Source organism: Apium graveolens, chromosome 1, assembly GCF_009905375.1.
Source record: "Apium graveolens cultivar Ventura chromosome 1, ASM990537v1, whole genome shotgun sequence".
Taxonomy (NCBI): Eukaryota; Viridiplantae; Streptophyta; class Magnoliopsida; order Apiales; family Apiaceae; genus Apium; species Apium graveolens.
The window spans coordinates 105,372,578-105,393,065 of record NC_133647.1 but is presented as its reverse complement, the minus strand read 5'-3'; the positions used below and the strand labels follow the sequence as shown (position 1 = coordinate 105,393,065).

General features: G+C 37.7%; 1 non-coding gene across 1 annotated transcript; it reads left to right on the top strand.

The window, feature by feature from the left end:
- The first annotated feature begins 701 nt into the window (after positions 1 to 701).
- LOC141679585 (small nucleolar RNA R71) lies at positions 702 to 808 on the top strand. The gene has a single exon (XR_012558137.1). It is a non-coding gene; the product is annotated as a small nucleolar RNA R71 (small nucleolar RNA).
- The last annotated feature ends 19,680 nt before the right edge of the window (positions 809 to 20,488 follow it).

The window sequence follows — 20,488 nt, the reverse complement described above, 5'->3', positions numbered from 1 at the left end:
GAAGACTGCCAGGTTGACGATTGAGCACTGCATTGGCTAATTGACCAATTTGATTTTCCAAGGTCTTGATAGAAACCGCCTGACTCTTGCACAACAGCTTAAGTTCCTCAAAATCAGCACTAGTAGGTACAGCTGCACTTCCCTGTTGAGGATATGATTGCCTTGTAGCATACTGCTGTGGTTGCTGGAATCCAGGTGGGTTAAACTGTTTACTCACTCCTTGCTGATATGGTGGCTAAATAGCATTCTGATTATTCCCCCAGCTGAAATTTGGATGATTTCTGTTGTTAGGATGATAGGTCGCTGGCACAGGCTGCTGTTGTCGCTGATAATTATTCACATACTGAACAGATTCGTTTACAAGAGAATACTGATCCGTAGCATGAAAACCTGCACAAAGCTCACAAACCATAGCTATTTGATTAACTCCATACGTAGCCAGAGAATCAACCTTCATTGATAGCACTTGGAGCTGGGCTGCAATAGCGGTGGCTGCATCAACTTCCAGAATACCTGCTACCTTGCCTGACGTCATCCTCTGAGTTGGGTTTTGATGCTCATTTGCAGCCATCGTCTCGATAAGATTATACGCCTCAGTATAGCTTTTAGCCCATAAGGCGCCTCCAGCTGCTGCATCGAGCATGGGCCGAGATTGGGCCCCCAAACCATTATAGAAACCAGTGATCACCATTCAATCCGGCATTCCATGATGTGGACATTTTCTCAACATTTCCTTGTAGCGTTCCCAAGCCTCGCACATAGATTCTGTAGGTTGCTGCGCAAACTGAGTAAGAGCACTCCTCATAGCAGCAGTCTTTGCCATCGGATAAAACTTCACCAGAAACTTTTGCGCAAGATCTTGCCACGTAGTGATGGACCCAGCTGGTTCAGAATGTAACCAGTCTTTAGCCTTGTCCCTTAGTGAGAATGGGAAAAGCCTCAACTTGATAGCCTCATCAGTCACGCCATTATACTTAAAAGTGCTGCAGATCTCGACAAAATTCCTTATATGCATGTTGGGGTCTTCAGTTGCCGCTCCTCCAAAAGAAACAGAATTCTGCACCATCTGAATAGTGCCCGGCTTGATTTCAAAGGTGTTAGCTTGAATAGCCGGATGAAGGATGCTTGACTGAATGTCATCAATTTTAGGCCGAGAAAAATCCATAAGAGCTGGATCAGCTTGAACAATACGATCTCCCATGTTTACTGGTTCTTTCTACTCAGTTCTTGAATCCGAATCCTCAAAATCTAACTTCTCCGGAATATCAAGAACTTCGTCCGTCTCCTCAGCTGTATCTAAAGTCCTTTTGCGAGCACGAGAACGAGTTTGCATAAACGCTTGCTAAAGTACCTGAAACACAACCAGAAAAAATAAGTAACTACTACGTCCTAATCACTGAGTCCTAATGACCAATGATGGTAAGTACATAAACTAAACAAATACGCCGAGTCCCCGGCAGCGGAGCCAAAAACTTGTTAGGGCGAAAACACGCGCTAATATTCACACAAGTATACGCGTTCGCAAGTAATATAGAATATTTTCTAGTTCGTTCCCTCAAAGACTCAGACTAAATTATTGTCTAATTAAACTCACTCACCAATGTATGATTACTTCTCAATGTTAAGATAATAACACTTAAAATTGTTGATTAAATATTAACTATAATTAACTACTTAATTAACCACTTAACTAACACTTCAATTTATCAATAATAAAACACTCATGAGATCACAACTTCATTATTACTTCCTTCTATAGCCATTGTTATTACCTTTAGCATGTGACAGTGATGATATTAATCGAATAACACGAAACTGATAAAAGCCAACTTTCATTGTACTAATACCATTCCACCAAGCATCCATAATTAAGATAGAAGTTGAATAGTCATCAATTATGTTGAGTTCCTATATGTCTACAGAAATTGACAACACAACGATTTAAGCACAAGTTATTCCTTTTTGATTACATAGGGCAAATAAAACTGTTAGAGTTACCCACTAATCATGCACAACGTACATGAACCTATGCTAGCATGGCAAGTTCTAAATCTCAAGATCCACCGTCGCTTCACAAGAGATTAACACCCTATCTTATATGTTCGCGACGTACATAAGACGAATACGCACAACCAATACTAGATATCAAGCAATCATCACACACTAAAGTATTAAACAATTAACTAAAGAATTCCATAATAAATCCGTTGCAACCCCATGATCACGATTAGCCCATAATAGAACTTATCGCCATCATGGGTTCATATGAAATCATGATAAACAAACACAAGAAAATAATAACTAAACTAATTATATTAAAACAGAGTACGTCATAAGAGTAAATAAGTCAAAGCAAGAAAACTAGCATCCAACGTTACAACGAAACAAGAATCACAAGAAAATATGCTTCCTCTTCGTTACGGTGTGCTAAATCGGTCTTCTTCCTTATCTCCTTCGCTTCTTGCGTAAAACACAATCTTCTTCTTCTTAATCCCCTCTGTGAAAACGTCTCAAATCTACTTATATAATAGTCCCATAAAACTCAGATTACATAGAAGTTGGAAGCCAAACAGAAGTAGAAGTCTAAAATAATTCAGCAAAATTCCTGACCCTGCGCGGCCGCTCAGCATAGCTGCGCGGGCGCGCAGGCCTCCACTGGAAAAAATCCAAGTTTGCTCCGTTTCTTCGCCGTAATCTGCCCGTTCCTTTCCTCTCGCAATGGTGAACACATGCCAAGGCTTATTCTTGATGATTTCTCCCCCGAAATGCAACTAATACCCTGAAATGCATAAACACTAGAAAAACGCATCAAATACACAAAATACTTGATTTCAAGACACCAATTTAAGCCATTTTAAGACGTTCTAAGTGGTATAAAATGCCACTTATCAGCCACTGCCACTAAGCTTGAATTAAACAAGGCTGAAAAGTCTGTGGATATTTCAAGTTATAGAGGCATGGTTGGCTCACTTTTATATTTAACTGCTAGTAGACCTGATATAATGTTTTCTACATGTCTCTGTGCTAGATTTCAAGCTGACCCTAAAGAATCTCACTTAGTGGCTATTAAAAGAATTTTCAGATATCTCAAAGGGACTCCAAATCTAGGAATTTGGTACCCCAGAGAGTCTGGTTTTGATCTAATGGGCTACTCAGATGCAGATTATGCAGGCTGCAAAATAGACAGGAAAAGCACAACTGGCACTTGTCAATTTCTAGGGAACAAGCTTGTGTCATGGTTCAGCAAGAAGCAAAATTCTGTTTCTACATCAACAGCTGAAGCTGAGTACATTGCTGCTAGTAGTTGCTGTGCACAGATACTATGGATGAGGAATCAACCATTTGATTATGGTTTGACTGTTGACAAAACTCCAATATTCTGTGACAACACAAGTGCCATTGCCATTACTGAAAATCCAGTGCAGCACTCAAGAACCAAGCACATTGATATCAAGTACCACTTCATTAGGGAACATGTGATGAAAGGTACAGTGGAACTTCATTTTGTTCCAAGTGAAAAGCAGATTGCAGACATATTTACCAAGCCACTTGATGAATCAACATTCAAAAGATTAGTAAGTGAGCTAGGTATGCTTAATTATTCATAATCTATGTCATCTATATAATCTGCCTTGTAGCCTGAAATGAATTTGCTGTAAGAACAAAGTTGGCTTTAAGTAAGACTTATCCTATTAACGGATATTCCCTATCCGTTGAAAGCCAAAATTGTTCTATCAATGGATGTTCATTATCCGTTGAAAGACAAATACATTTCTGGTAATTTTATTCCTCAACGGTTAAAATAGTGTTGATCATCAACGGATAACTATTTACTTTATCCGTTGAAGTGTCACATCAGTTACTTTCAGTAAGTCACAGCCGTTGATTCTTTTCCTTAACCGTTGATACAGATATACACTGTTGTATGTATTTGTATCAAAGGAAAACGGCTGTAATTTACTTAAAAGTATTATTTAATCATTTTATTTATGTTTTAATTCAAGAAAGTATAAAAGCCCATTGAATTCTAATCTTCATTTTACGCTCTCTTGCAATTTTTATTCTCCTTCTCTCCCAAAATTCTCAAGTTTTTCTCTGCAACCTCTACTCACAACAATGGCACCAGTAGTCAAAATTATGTCTCAAACATGATTTGTTTATGAAAAGAATAATTTCGTAGCCTTGGTTGAAAAGAATGAAGCCCATTCTGATTATCACAAGATGATGGACTTCATCAAAAACTGCAAACTAAGCTATGCAATGCTGGAAGCCCCAACCATCTATTGTGAGGTGATTGAGGAGATTTGGACAACTGCAGAGTTCAACTCCACAGATATGACTATTGCCTTCTCTCTCAAAGGTAAGGATTATTGCATTAACTGTGATGATATACAGTCTTGCTTTAAGTTGCCTGAGAATAATGCCATGACACCACACACTGATAAAGATGTATCTGCTATGTTAGATTCCATAGGCTATGCTTTTGATTCTGCTAGTTTAGGTAGTATTAGAAGGAAAGGCCTTAGGAAAGAATGGAGTTTTCTTGGAGATGCCTTTATCAAGGTTTTCTCTGGGAAGATTAGCAATTTTGATGCCATAACTTCATCTCTTGTTAATATGCTCTATATGCTAGTTTCTGATAGGTACTTTAATTTTAGGAACTGTGTCATGCTAGAATTAGGTTCCAGATTAGGTAACAAAGCTAATAGACCACATAACATCTACTACGCTAGATTCTTTATGTTATTGGCTAACCATGTTGCTGAAGGATTGGTTATATCAAATGAGAATAATAAACTCAAATACTGGGCACAAGAGAAAAGGGTCTTTGCAGACCTTGTAAGAATGAACCTCAACAGTCAGGTGCCATTGGTATATTTGCCAATCATGAATACACCACAAGTAAGTGAGGTGAACACTTCTATAACTCCTACAATTTCCAACCCCATTGTTTCTTTGCCTTCTAGTGTGGCAATGGAATCTGTGTCTTTGTCCAAACAGGTTCCTACCAAAGCCACCAAAACTAAAGTTTCAAAACACAAGTCAAAGAAAACCACCTCTGTTGTCTCTCAAAAGACAACAGTTGTAACAACTACCATAAACCTTGAAGGGAGTGAACAGGGTGTGAGTGGTGAGGGGAGGGGTGAACATCAAGAAACCCCCCAGGATAAGGTGGGAGAGGTGAGTGGTACCCAAGCCAGCCAAGCCACAGTCTCTCAAAAGACTGTGGTGGTTCAAAAGGAGTCAAATACATCCCTAGTTGCATCCTCCCAAAAGGGTATAACTATTGAAAATAGTCCCCAACCAGGGACACAGAACAAAAGAGGGAGGTACACTAAAGCCACACATTCACCAATTAAAGCCTTTTCAAGGAAGAAGAAGGCCAAGACCCTAGTTTCCACACAAGGGACACACACAGCACAGATACATCCACCTGTATCTGTGCCTTCTCAAATTCAGCTTGATGTGATTCCAGCAAATGTGGAGTCACAGCCCCATTCTCTCATAATAGAAACACACCAATCATCAAACTCTCCATCACCCTCTCTGGATGTGGATATGATATTCACATCAATTCCTGATTCTCCCTCATTAAAACTCAGGGAGGAGCCCCACTCAAAACCTGATGATCATCATCTTTTAGATGATTTGTTGGATCATCAGCCAATTCTTTCAGATATGATTGAAGAATCTGTGTCACCTCATTTAAAATCAATTCACACGGATTTAACAATTATGTCACTTTCTACATCTACATCTTTTCCTTCTTCAATGGATATCTCTCATCCGTTGACAAGTGGTTGTTCTTCGGCGGATAAGCTTAACAGCAGTTATCCGTTGATACCATCAGTTTCCACTTCAACGGATACTCCCTATCCGTTGATGGTCTCTACACACATAACAGAAACAATTCCAACTGTAGAGGACATGGTTACTATACAATCACTTTTAGGTTTGAGGGAAGGGAGTGATCTTTTGAGTGAGAGGCTGGGTTGCTCCCAGGAAAAAGGAGAGGTTGAGAGTCACCATATGCATGCTCTTTCTTCCAGCATGGCAAAAGTGAGTAAGAGGAGTGCCACCTTAGCAGGTGAGGGTGAGGGTTTGAGGTTGTGTGTGAGCCAGGGGGAGCCCCTGATGCAAGAACATAGAGAAAAAGAGAGAAAGACAGGTATAGAAGCTATAAGGGTGGATCTAGCCATTGCTAGTGAGTCAATGAAAGTGGATGATGCAGAAAAGGAAAGACAATTTTAGCAACATTACAAAGCTGTAATTGATAACATTTCCTTGGATGCTGACACTTTTACTCATCCTGTTTCAGCCTATCAATTATTGGCTGCTCAGGGCAATGTGGAGGCAGAACAGACTTTAAACATTGTACACACTTTAGAATCTCTTCTCAGAGACAAAGCTGCTGTTAATAGGCTGCCTTCTCAAGCTGGTGAGCCATCTAAAGAATTTGGAGTAAATTCTAATGATGATGACTCTGATTCTTTGGATGAGAGCATGAACTTAGGGGGAGTAGCAGGCCCAAGTTCTGTTCTAGTTCTTCCTGAATGGGCATGGGCAAAAGCATCAACACCAGGAGAGTTTGGTGTCACTTTGGTCAGACAAGTCATGACAATTCAGAAGGCCCTTCAGGAGACTACAGATGCTGGTACCAAGGCAATTCTTCAAGCTCATCTGGAATCTCTGCATTTCTTGCAGTTGCAGCACTTCAGACAGAATCTAAGTATGGATGAGCTCAAGCAGGACATTGCTGATCTGAAATCTTACAATGCTGAGAAGTTGGATTCAGTCATACCTTATGGTACTATGCAAGATTTGTTGGGGAGACTGAGGAAAGAATCTGATGCTGACAAGAGGCTAGCCAGATTGGAAACCAGAGTTCAGATCATTGAAGACTCTACGGTCACCATTCTTCAGAATCAACAAACTCAAACAAATCTACTCATGTAGCTGGCAAAAGCACAAGGCTTGACCCCTACCCTTGATGATAACAAAAAGGGGGAGAATAAAGGGAAAGGGGAAGGAGAGCCATCAACAACAGTTCAAATATCTCAAGTGCTAGTTCATGCCATCAACACTTCTCCAACTATTCAAATCAAAGGAAAGCTCGATGGAATTGATCTAATCCAGATAGCAGCAGCTGAATTGCAAGTCAAAGAGCAAAGGAAGAAGATTGATGAAAAGATGCAACAAATTTTTGGTTCTACAACTTCTCAATCACAATCTGTGAAGCATAGCACAAAAGTGGAATCAATTATTATGGAGCTCAAGCCAGTAGGGAGGAATAAGGTTGGAGAGACTTCTTCTAAGAATCTGAAACCTATGGTTCTCAAGCCCAACAACAGATCCATTAATGACTCTACAAAGAATCCTCTAAGCCTTGCTCAGATAAAAGGAGAGGATTTTCCTCTTCCAAAGCCTGATGAAGACAAGCTTTTGGGTGGAAGTATCACAAAGCACAAAGAGACCATGGATGTGGCTTTAAGGAGGAACATGGCTATTATCTTCAGAGAGGGAAAGAGCATATGTGTGATGCAAGGACATCCCAAATTCTCAATAGCCAAGAGGGAAGAAACCAGAAGGTTGAAGGAAGAAGCCAAACAGCTAAAGGCTGACAAAAGAGCATAAGCAAAGCTTGAAAAACAGCTAAAGTCAAGTCAGGCTGAAGAATAGAAAGAAATTGAAGAAAAAAGTGAAGATGAAGCTATGGGGGACATGGTTGATATTGGTATGGAAGAAAGAAGTAAGAAAAGAGAAGAATGGCAGAAAGGGAACAGAAAGAAGGCCAATGCAAAGAGAAAGGTGGTAGATGAGACTGAAGAAACCAAATCAATATCCAAACCACTACCTTCTATTCCTGAACCCATTGTGCCTGACCCCTTCGTAAATATTCATGGTGAAATAATCATTCCTAAGGAGGAACCAATTGATTGGGACACCATCAAATTGCCCACCTTCCTAACATCTTCTCCACCATCAAAGAAGCAGAAAAGAAGAATCAAATCAACACCCTCTAAAGCCTCAATCAAATTAACACAGAAGCCTAAGCCTAAGCCTCAAGCCTCTAAGGATGATTATGTTCATATCTGTGATATAAAAGAATTTTCAGACATTGAACTCTATCTGGATGAGCTGGAGGAAGTAAGGGGAATAGCTTCCTACAGACAGCTACCAGAAAGACTAGTGTTCAAATACAAAGGAGATGGGGAAAGAACTTGGCCTCTTTACAGAATTCTGGATGAAGGCTACTGTACCTTGATTAGAGTCTACTCAGCCATACAAAGGGATTCTGGCTTTACCAGGACTGCCAAGACTGAGATTCTCAACAAGATTGCCAACATAAGGAAAACTTGGAGGGAGCCCAATGCCTTGCCTAGAAAATTACTCATTCAAGAAAGAGGAATTACAGTTCACAAATCACCTTATTGGTTGATGGAGTTCAGAGACAACAAAGGAGTCAGAAGATTTTTCAGAATTGAAGATCAGCTCAAGATTGCCAGTAATGAAACTCTCAAGGATATGCAATCTAAGTTGGACATCAATGAAGAAGATGAAGTTGAATTCTACAGACAACTTTAACTTCAAATAGAGGAGAATGATAGGAGGCTAGGAAAGAAAACAAGGGATCAAAGGAAAAGAAACTAATCTGCTCAGGCTAAAGGAGCACCCTTGGAAATAATGTAATTCTTCAATTCCATCTCAGCATACACATTTTTGCAGCACTTTTGAATTTCTGCTTTATTACAGTTTATATATTTGTCAAGTGTTTTGTTATCATCAAGCTAAACCCAAATTTATGCCTACAGTTCTAGTAGACATAAATAGGGGGAGATTTTTAGGAATATATGTATTAGTTTGATGATAAGTTAAACAAAACACTTAAGTAGAAATCTAGTGTTTGTAGCCTCAACGGATAAGACCATTTTGGCTATCCGTTGAAGGAGTAGCTTTACTTAGCAATAAGTTTAGTATTGTAGCACATTTCATTCTCTGGATTCAAGTTGTAATTCTTAGATGTTGTAGGAAAGTATCAGTCATGTTGACTACTAGTGGATATATAAATAGTAGGGCTAATTGTAAATATTTCATGCCTTGTAATTTTGTATAAGTGAAGAAGTATCAACTGAAATTGAAGACCTTCAACGGATAAGAAACAAAGCTTCAACGGATGTCTCTAATGCTTCAACAGATAATATCCATCAACGGATAAGTGCTTCAACGGATAAAAACTTCAACTGATAATGCATCAACGGATAAAGCTTCAACGGATAAAGCCTCAACGGATAAGGCATCAATGAATGAAAGCTTCAACGGATGCTTAGTTCATTAGCAGTTGATAGTGACAATTCACAAGCTGACAGAGGCACATGGGTTGACAGAGACAAACTGGAATGTGGAAGCCTCTAGGAGGAATCAAGAAAATGCAACATTTCCATTCTGATGCAAACAAGGAAGTATTCAAAGATCTACAGCCAAGCCTAAATTGTATTTGATAGAGAAATGAAGAAGAAATATGTGAAGAATCTTTTTAATTGTATTTTACAGTTTTGTCTTCACTTGTAAACTTGGTGATATATAAACCAAGTAGTAGCTAGTAATTAGACATGAATTTTCCTGAGCTGTTTAGAAATATTCAGAGAGAAAATCATCTAGTTTGTACTAGGAAGCAGCTGTGATTTAATTCTTTGAATCACAGATTTTCTGAAATAACACATCTCTGGTGGAACAACAAATCCACCAGAAAAGTTTTTAAGATCTTTGTGTTCTTTACTTTTGTGTTGAATATATATATGTCTGCATTGGCTTTAAGCAATTCACACACACTTGTTCTCAGAAACACTTAGCCTTAGAAACTGCTCAAAACTTGAAAAAGTTTTGAGATTTACATTCAATCCCCCTTTTGTAAATCTCATTGTTAGTCCACTGGGAATAACAGTTACCTGGGGATTGGTCTATCTTTGTTGTTGTTGAGTTAGGTGAACTATTTGTTGAGCCAAGATCTGAAGAATCTGGGCTACTACTGGGTCTAGGGGGCCTGGGTTTGCATTCTGGTTGGTGTTATCTTGATTATTGTTGTTGGTTTCTTCATTTTGGGTGTTGGTGCAGGTATTTCTTCTAGGAAGCATTTTCTGTAAAGAATCAAACAATTTATTTAGCTTTTTAATCAAATCTTTTATATGAAAGGAAGATTTTATAAAACAGGAATATCTCTTTTTGAAAACAGTTGTAGCAGTTGAACTAAGTAAATTTCATGCTTCTTTACAGAATATAAACAGTTAAGGGAATAGGGTACATGGCATCACAGGGGATATAACTGGTGCAATAAGTAAAATAAGGTAAAACATGTACAATAATGTAAATAAAAATGCTGGGAAGGAAAGGTACTGATATATATAGATCAAAAGTTTTAAGTGGCACAAGCGTTAAAACACTTCAAAAGTAAAGCAAAAGGTACAACAAGCCTACTCACTAGTCAGCAGATCTAGTCTATAAATACAACCCAAAAGTCTACTGATACAAACTACACACTAATTTACATAATAACCAAACATAACAACCATGCTCAACATCTCTGTCCCACTGTCTCTGTCTCTAGCTCCAAGGAAACTCGGGTCCACCAAGCCTCTCAAGATCCTCCATCACCTCTCTGGCCCATCCCATAAGAGCATCAGGTCGTGCATACTCACATGTAGCCCCATGCAATCTGGCCTCAAGAATCCTGCATGTCACATGAATCTCCTCTCGAAGCTCTCTCACACCACGGTCAACATCTCTAGTCCTGATGATATGCTGCATGTGGCGCCCTCCAAACCCGGGTCAGAAGTTTGGGGTCCATACACACCTTATTTATAACCTGCTTATAACAATAATAAAGATAATAATAATAAGCAATGACCCTACTTACCAACTACCACGGACCGCAACAAGTTAAAGTATGCACACAAGCCAAACACATCTATTTATATTACAAACCGTTCAAATCCCAACTATCCAACTCATAACTGAGTATTAAACATTATTACAAACTTTTACAAACTTAAATTATCCCAAAAGAAGCCTACTAGCTCAAGTTGATCAACCTGAACCCCTAGCTCTCGCGCTGGACTGGGGATCCTCGCTACCAACTGGTTCCTTTTTAACTGGAAAGAACATAAACAACAATGCACAAATGAGCTAACTAGCTCAGCAAGTCACAATGACAAAACTGAGAATAGTGATCATCAGGTGAATATGGTTATGAAATCAGGTGAACAATGGATTATGATTTAGAATTGGATATTATATTCTTATTTTAAAAACCAAGGTTAGGCTGCTAATCAGTCACGCACTAACCCCGAGCAAAGCACACATCACTGCTCTAACTACTGGATCCAAGGCACACATTGGCCTAACTTGACCATTATATGGTCTGACCATGAATCTGGTCCACAATTTTATAAAAACAATCCAATTCTAACGTAATAACAGAATAAGCAGTAATAAACAATAAACATAATCATTAACAACATTAGATGTTCAATAATGAAAATGGTTTCAATCTGCATAAAGATCAATATGGCATTTCCAAAGCTTGGTTGTTAGGTAATGAAAGGATTGGATAACAAAGGAATCAGTGTTTCAGGGTTTCAAGGATTTGTCCTTTCAAAGCATAAGATATAATGGTTTGAGTGTATAAGCAATCCGATTCAGTGTTTGATAATTAGTTTGTATGTATTTGTGGAGTGGTATCGTATATTTGAGGTTCATATTTGGGTATACAACAATCAATGGTTTAGAAAGAATCAAGTTTACAGCTCAAGATCAATAACTGGAATCAGGGTCTAGAGTTCAGTGCTTCAAAGCACTTGCAATATAAAACTGGACTATCAGTCAATATAATAACTCGAGAGAGTTTAGAACACTTGCCTGGTACTAGCTTACTATACTGCACTTGCTTTCAATCACCACCGTCTTAATCCTCAACTACCTGTTTCCCTTTCTACATCTTGCCTCTTCTGCTCACATATCATAAGCATCTATCAATATTTAACTCATACAATTCTATTCAACATATATTTCTATCTACCCTTCGTTTCACCCAAATCCGATTAACGGATTGAAAGTTACGCAATAAACAAGTAAATATCGAATTCACAGACCGATAGTCAATCAACAAGTCACATATAACACATAGCATGTCACATAATCAATAATATATCATTTATAACTAAGTCTCGGGTCATAAATAAGCTTTCTGGTGTTTAAAACTATTTTTAAAACATTTTTCGGAATTAAAACGGGTCGTTGGATCAATTTCGTAATAATAAACAGGGTTCGGTTGACCAATTCTGGCTTTGAAACAATTTTATAATAATTATCGAGCCTTGGAAATAATTTAAAATAATATTTTGAAACTCGAAACTATTTTTCAGAATTTTTAAATCATTTTTAAATAATTAAATCTAATTAAATAATTAATGAAAATCAATTAATAATTAATTAAATCAATTAATCAATTAATTTTTGAATTAATTGACCAATTAATCAATTAAAAATTAACTGAAATTAATTAACTAATTAATTCAGATTTATTTTTGAATTAAAAATAATTTTTGGAATTAAAATAATAATTTTTGGAATTTTCAGAAATTAAAAATGAATTTTTATAATAAAAATAAATAGGAAATATGATTTTTAAATATTTTTAAAACAGGAATCCAAAATTTGCAAGTTCTGGAAACCTCAGGGACTTAACTGTTTCTTCCCCAAAAGATAAGGTACCAAACTGCAATTTTACAACCCCCGTCGCCGGAAAATACAGGGGTGGCCGGAGAACACGATTTCGGCACCCTTACCTCACCACAAGCTCCAGATCACATCTACAGACAACCAGGAACTTATTCATGCAATTAAATCATTCAAATAACCCCAGACTTGGCCGAAAATTGACCAAGAACATTGACGGTTTCCGATGAAACATCGGAAACTTAAAAAGACAACTCCCTACGATTCAAGCATCCTCTGTTAATGAGCTATATACCAATCGATTACAAATTTCATAAGGAACATAACCCACTATAAATCAACAGCTAATAACCCCTAAATCAAAAAGCCCCAAATTTCAATTGAAAACATTCATACGGGTTATAAACCCTAATTTTAAAATTCGAGAATTAAACCCACTTTTGAGCATGTTATTGAACTCCAAATCAGATGTATGACATATGAAAATCATCAGGAAAACAAGCTCTACAACATGCAATCATGAAATCATACAAACAATCATCCGAATAAAAAATCATATTTTTAATAAAAATAATTCGAAAATAAATAAATTTTCAGAAAATAAACCTTGATTTCTGCAGTGATTTGGAACACAGAATCTGATAGAACACCTCAAGACCTTTGGACTGAGTACTCGAGCTTTGAAAACAGAGATCAATAACACCTTCGTTTTGCTGTTTGATTCTTGGAAGATTATATGAATATAGGGTTTTTCTCTGGAAAATTATATAATTAACTGTCTGCAAATGATTTTGATATGAAATAAAATACGAGAAAAGGCTATTTATAATTACGGAAAATTAGTATCCCGTTGGATCATTCCGGATATAAAACGGTACGTTTATTTATAAAAATTGATCCAACCGGTATTGGTTTTCGGGATAATTATTCAAACCAGTACAATTTGTACTGCGGTCTTGGTCTCAACGCCTGGTTACACGTACTACGAGGTGATAATTGGGATAGTTTAATAAAAAGCTCTCGTTTATCGAAAATACGAGTTTTATTGATTTACCGAAACGAATATTGTATCGAAAATGTTGCGCCGGGACCCGCGCATGACAAACCGTACACCGGATTGAAAAAGTCGAAACATGGAAAATGCTCGGAATATTGCAATTAGGTTAGGAAGGAGTTCTCGGAAGAGTTTCGGGTTCCAAAAACATAACAACGGATGACGTCGTTTGGTTCCTGTTTTTATAAAATAGATTTTAAATACCCGAAAAAAGATTTTATAAATTTTATATGATTCTTATAAATTCATAAATCAACATAAAAATAATTAGGAAGATATGACAATTATCTATATTTTATTTTGATCATATAAAAATCAAAATACTCAATTAATAATATTTTTAAACATCCAGACACATTTAACACTTTACAAATAATTCACAGAATAGATACTGAACACATATAATAATTATTTATTAGCAAAAATAATTACACGATATATCGTGGATATTACACTGCAGCTCCTGAATCTGTGCCAACAAAGTCTCCCGCTCCATAAGAAGAGCCTCATACCGGAAATAAGGAACATGATATGATGTAAACTAAAATGGTGCTCCGGTAACCGAATGCCGAGTAGAATCTGAATCAGCAGGTGGGGTTCCTTGGACAGGTGGCCTCATACCAGGAGGTGGAACAGCTCGGAGTGGTACATGATGCAACACAGGTGGAGGTAAAATAGCCAACACGGTGGAACAACAGGACGCGGATCAGCTGAGGGTCCTCCTACTGAATGCTCCGAAGGATCAGATGGTACTGGAATGATATAATTTGTCATCTCTGCTATCTGAAAGTGATATCACAATATAAGAGTCTCCAACCACGCCGCAAATCATACTAATACCTGTTATACAGTTGCACTCAACCTCTCGACGTTCTATCTTTCTATTTCTTACTTCTAATCCTAACCCTCAACCCATTCCCGTCAATCTAGGCTTGTGTCAGTGACTTATAACCTGTAGCTCTGATACCAACCTGTGGCGCCCTCCAAACCCGGGTCAGAAGTTTGGGGACCACATACACACACATACTTTAATTAACCTGCTTATAATAATAAAAGACAGAATAATAATATGAAGTGACCCTACTTACCAGCTACTAAGGATCGCAACAGGTTAAAGTATGACCACAAGCCACACACACACACTTATATTACAAGCGTCCAAATACCAACTATTCAAACTTGCAACTACATAATTAATATAAGTACGGTTTTACAAACTTAAACTATTCCCAAAAGCCTTCCACTAGCTTATCCTGATCAACCTGGAATCCTCGCTCTCGCAGTGGATTGGGGATCCGTGCTACCAACAGGTTCCTTCTTAACTGAAAAAGAACATAAACAATATCGCATAAATGAGCTAACTAGCTCAACAAGTCATATTGACTAGACTGAGAATAATGATCATCAAATGGAAAAGGATTAAGGCATTATTTGAATAATGAGTAAACATTTAGAATTGGATATTATATTTTCATGTTAAAAACCAAGGTTAGGCTGCTGATCAGTCACGCGCTAACCTCGAGCAAGGCACATGGCTCTGCTCTAATTACTGGATCCAAGGCACATGTTGGCCTAAGTTGACCACGAATCTGGTCTGACCACGAATCTGGTCCACAACTTTATAAAACAATCCAATTCTAGCATAATAACAGAGTAAACAATGTAAAGCAATAAACAAAATCATAAACAACATTGGATGTCCGATAAGGAAATGGTTCCCAATCTTCACAAAGGGTTCATACGGATATTTTTAAAGCTCGACTGTTAGGTAATAAAAGAATTGGATAACAAAGGAATCAATGTCTCAGGATTACAAGGATTTGGTCCTTCAAAGCATAAGGTACTATGGTGTGAATATGCAAGTAATTCGATTCAGTGTTTGTATTTAGTTTGTATGTATTTGTGGAGTAGTATCGTATATTTGTGGTTTGTATTTGGGTATGCAACAACCAATGGTTTAGAAAGAATCAGGTTTACGGCTCAAGATCAATAGCTGGAATCAGGGTTTAGGGTTCAGTGCTTTAAAGCACTTGCAATATAGAACAGGACTATCAATGAACTACCATATATCTCGAGAAAGTTCAGAACACTTGCCTGGTACTAGCTTGCTATACTGCACTAACTTCCAGTCACAACCGTCTTACTCCTCGACTATCTGTTTTCCTTTCCTACGCCTCACCTCTTCTGCTCACATAACATAAATATCTATCAATACTCAACTCATATGATTCTATTTGGGATACACAGCTAGCTACCCTTCGTTTTACCCAAATCCGACTAACGGATCAAAAGTTAGGTTAAAAATAAATAATGTTGACCACATAGACCGACAATCAAACAGATAAGTCACAGATAATATATAGCACATTACATATTTAATGGAACTTCCCGGGTCATAAACAGTCGTCCGGGTATTTAATATGATTCTTAAAACATTTTTTGGAGTCAAAACCGGTCTTTGAATAATTTTTAAAGCAATAAATAGGGTTCGGTTGGCAAAATCTGGCTTCAATATAATTTTCTAATAATTATTGAGCCTTGGAAATAATTAAAAAAATAGTTTTAAAGCCCGAAACTATTTTTCAGAATTTTTAAATCATTTATAAATAATTAAATTTAATTATATAATTAATTAAATCAATTAATCAATTAATTTCAGAATTAATTGACCAATTAATCAATTAATTATTAACTAAAATTAATTAACTAATTATTCAGATTTATTTTTGAATTAAAAATAATTTTTAGAAGTAAAATAATAATTTTTGGAATTTTTAATAATTAAAAATGAATTTTTATAATTAAAATAAATCAGAAATATGATTTTAAAATATTTTTAAAACAGGAATCCAAAATTTGCAAGTTCTGGAAATCTGGGGGAACAAACTGTATCGTCCCCAAAAGTTCAGGGGCCTGTTTGTAATTTTGCAAACCCCTGCCGTCGATTCGCCGGAGTGTGGCCGGAGAACACGATCCCGGGCACCTCAGGCCACCAAACTCTCCAGATCACAACTATACTTCACCAGGAACACAACCATGCCAACAAATCGTTCTAATCATCCCTGAGTTGGCCGGAAAATGGCCAAGAAGTTCGCCGGTTTCCGGCGAACTCGATGTAAACTTCAAAACCTAACTCCCTCCTCTACAGACCTCGTCAACATGTGAGACTGGTACCATTCGATTGCAAATTTCAAGGGGAACAAAACCCACCCTATTAGAACATCTATCTATCCCTAAACTAGAAACCCCCAAATTCAATTGAAAACATTCATACGGGTTATAAACCCTAATTTCATAATTCGAGAATCAAACTCAATTTTTAACATGTTATTGGACTCCAAATCAGTCATATGACATATGAAAATCATCAGGAAAACAAGCTCTACAACATGCAATCATCAAATCATACAAACAATCATCCGAAATCAAAACCCTAATTTTAATTCAAATAAATTCGAATATAAACAATTAAATAGAGAATCACCTGATGTTTTTGGGTAGAAATTGATGGAATATTATGATTCTATATTTTCAGGGCTTCGATTTGAGTATAAGAGCGTCGAAATCCGAGATCGGTAACGCCTTCGAATTTAGGTTTGATTTTGAAGAACAGTTTATATTTATAAGATTTTCTCTGAAAATTATAATTTTAACTGTTTGCAAATGATTTTTCGTACGAAATAAATTACGGTAAAGGTTTTTATAATTATGAAAAATTTATATCCCGTTGGATCATTCCGGATATAGAATAGTACGTTTATTTGTAAAACCAGATCCAAACGGTAGTAATTATCCAAATCTGTACATTTTGTACTGCGGCCTTGGTCTCAGCGCCTAATTACACGTATTACGAGGTGATAATTATAATAGTTTAATAAAAAGATCCCGTTTCTTGAAAATACGGGTTTTATTGATTTACCGAAATAATTTTGTATCGAAAATATTGCGTCGGGACCCGTACAGGACAAACCGCACGTTGGATTGAAAAAGTTAAAACACGGAAAATGCTCATAATATTGCGATTAGGTTAGGAAGGAGTTTTCGGGAAAGTTTCGGGTTATAAAAACATAAAAATGGTTGAAGTCTGTCGGTTCCCGTTTATACAAAATAATCTATAATTACTCGGAAAAATAAACTATTAAATCCAGAAGCTTCCTATAGCATTATAAATCATCATAAACATAAACAGGAAGACATGACAATTTTCTATATTTTATTTTGGATATATAAAATTTAAAATACTCAATTTATATTATTTTAAATATCCAACCACATATACCACTTAACATTTAATCCACAGAATTAAATACAGACATAAAAAATAATTATTTATTAGCAAAAAAATACACGGTATATCCCAGATATTACAACCACCCCTCGACCCTGCCTATAGGAAGTCTTTGTTAGCTCATGGCTATATTCAGGATGTTCTGAGGATGCGAGTGGCTATTGCTGAGGCCCGGTTGGATGAGGCCAAGAGAGATTTAGATGCAGAGAGAGCTGGTAGACGTGCACTGGCTCATGAGGCTAGAACTACCATACCCCGATCTTTGAGGAGAGAGCTGACCGGGATAGAACTTATGGCCCGTGCGAGACTTCGATCATTTCATGGAGACAGACATGGCAGTATATCCAGGAGGCAGGCTGATTACATTTTCCGTCGTGCGATGGGGAGAGTGTGGGAGTTGACCCGCTCTCGTGATTTATTCAGGACCAGTGATGTGGTAGTCTAGTCGTCTAGTTAGTTGAGGCCATAGTAAGAGCCAGTTTTCCGGGATAGTTGACTTGTATATAGTATCCCTTTCTCTGACTAGACAGACAGACTCGTGTATTTCACTTTTGGGCAGATGACTGTAGCGCTATTGTACTTTTGACCAGATCGAACTATGTATTTCTCGTATTATGTATATATTTGTTTCCTTTCAGTTCAGTTCCTTGGTGACGAGATTACTGTTTTTATCTTTATTATTACTGCACTTCTTGTGATTAAAACTGTCATATTATAATAGAACTGTGAGATCTGTTCTCCCCATTATAGAAACTGTGCAATGCACAATCTTATATGTATTATTGTGACCTAGCATTGAATTTTCAAAAATTTATCAGTATCATGCCGCCAAGAAGGATTGGAACTAGGGAGAACCGTGGGTTTGAGGACCAGGGAAGCCATAACCGAGATGGTAGAAACCAGGAACACAGTGAGGAGGAAAATGAGGATTATGTTGAACAAGATGACTCCCGGTATGGAGAGGAGGAGGAAACATTTGATGTTGGAGGATTTGAAATAGAAGTTGAAGAAGGAGAAGCTGAGGTTGAGCAACAGGTAGCAAACCCAGGCATGGACCCCATGGGGAAGTTCATGCAACTACTAAGGCAGAACTTGGAACATCAACCAAACCCACCCCCTCAAGGAAATAACAATGTTGTGGCAAACTTTTTCAGGGCTTTTAAGTTCCTTAAGCCCCCTTGAGTTCCACGGATCAGCCGACCTAGTTGAGGCAAGAGCATGGTTGAAGGAAATGGAGAAATCCTTTGAGATTCTGAGTACCGATGAGGCACAGAAGACGGTATTTGCTACATACCTTCTCAAGGGAGAGGCCAACTACTGGTGAGAGGCCAAGAAAAACATGGAGACATATGATATCATAACCTGGGAGAGGTTCAGTCAGTTGTTTTTGGGAAAATATTTCCCGAGGTTCATGGAGAACCAGATGGAGCTCAAGTTCTTGGAGCTAAAGCAGAATAACTTATTTGTAGCAGAGTATGAAGCTAAATTTACTGAGTTGATAGGTTTGTGCCGGAGTTTGTGAATACCGAGGAGAAGAAAGCTAGGAGATTTCAGCGGGGACTGAAATAATGGATTCGAAATAGGGTGGCAATCCTTGAGCTTACAGACTATGCCACTTTGGTGCAAAAGGCAACAATTGCAGAAGCTGGAAGTGAACATATGCACAAGGAAAGAGAGAAGAAAGGTATAAAGAGGAAGAGCATAAGTATGGGCGGAGGTTCCGCAGGAGGGAGCTTCCCAAATAGGTTTAACCGAGGAACGATATCTCTACCAAGAAGAAATGCTGCGTTTAAACAGCACATGAGTGTAAATGTGAGCCAGAGCATCCAAAAATCAGGGGTGTCCCATTCCAACCAGTCTCGACCCCCATTACCACCATGTAACACTTGTGGAAGGATGCATTCCGAGGAGTGTAAAGGGAAGTCAGTAACCTGCTTTAAGTGAGGTCGAGAGGGTCACTATTCAACCAAGTGCCCTTCGTCAACCCTCACCGTCATTCCAACCACCACTTGTCATCAGTATGGACGCCCGGGTCATTGGAAGAGGGAATGCCCAATGAACAAACCAGCGACTTCAGGAGCAAGCATGGCTGCCTCCAATAAGCCACCTACTGCAAGGACTTTCAACATGACAATTCAAGATGCTATGAAAGACTCAGATATGATAGCAGGTACCCTTTCTCTAAATTCAGTCAGTGCAAATGTTTTATTTGATTCGGGAGCAACTAAATATTTTATATCGAGGGACTTTGCACATAAATTAAGGCTTAAAGCTGAACCCCTGATAGAGCCCTTACAAGTAGAAATAGCCAACCACGAGGTTATCCCTGTTAACCAGGTTCACCCCAACTGCGAATTAGGCATAGGGGCACAATCTTTTAGTGTTGATCTAATTCCTTTTAAATTAGGAGAATT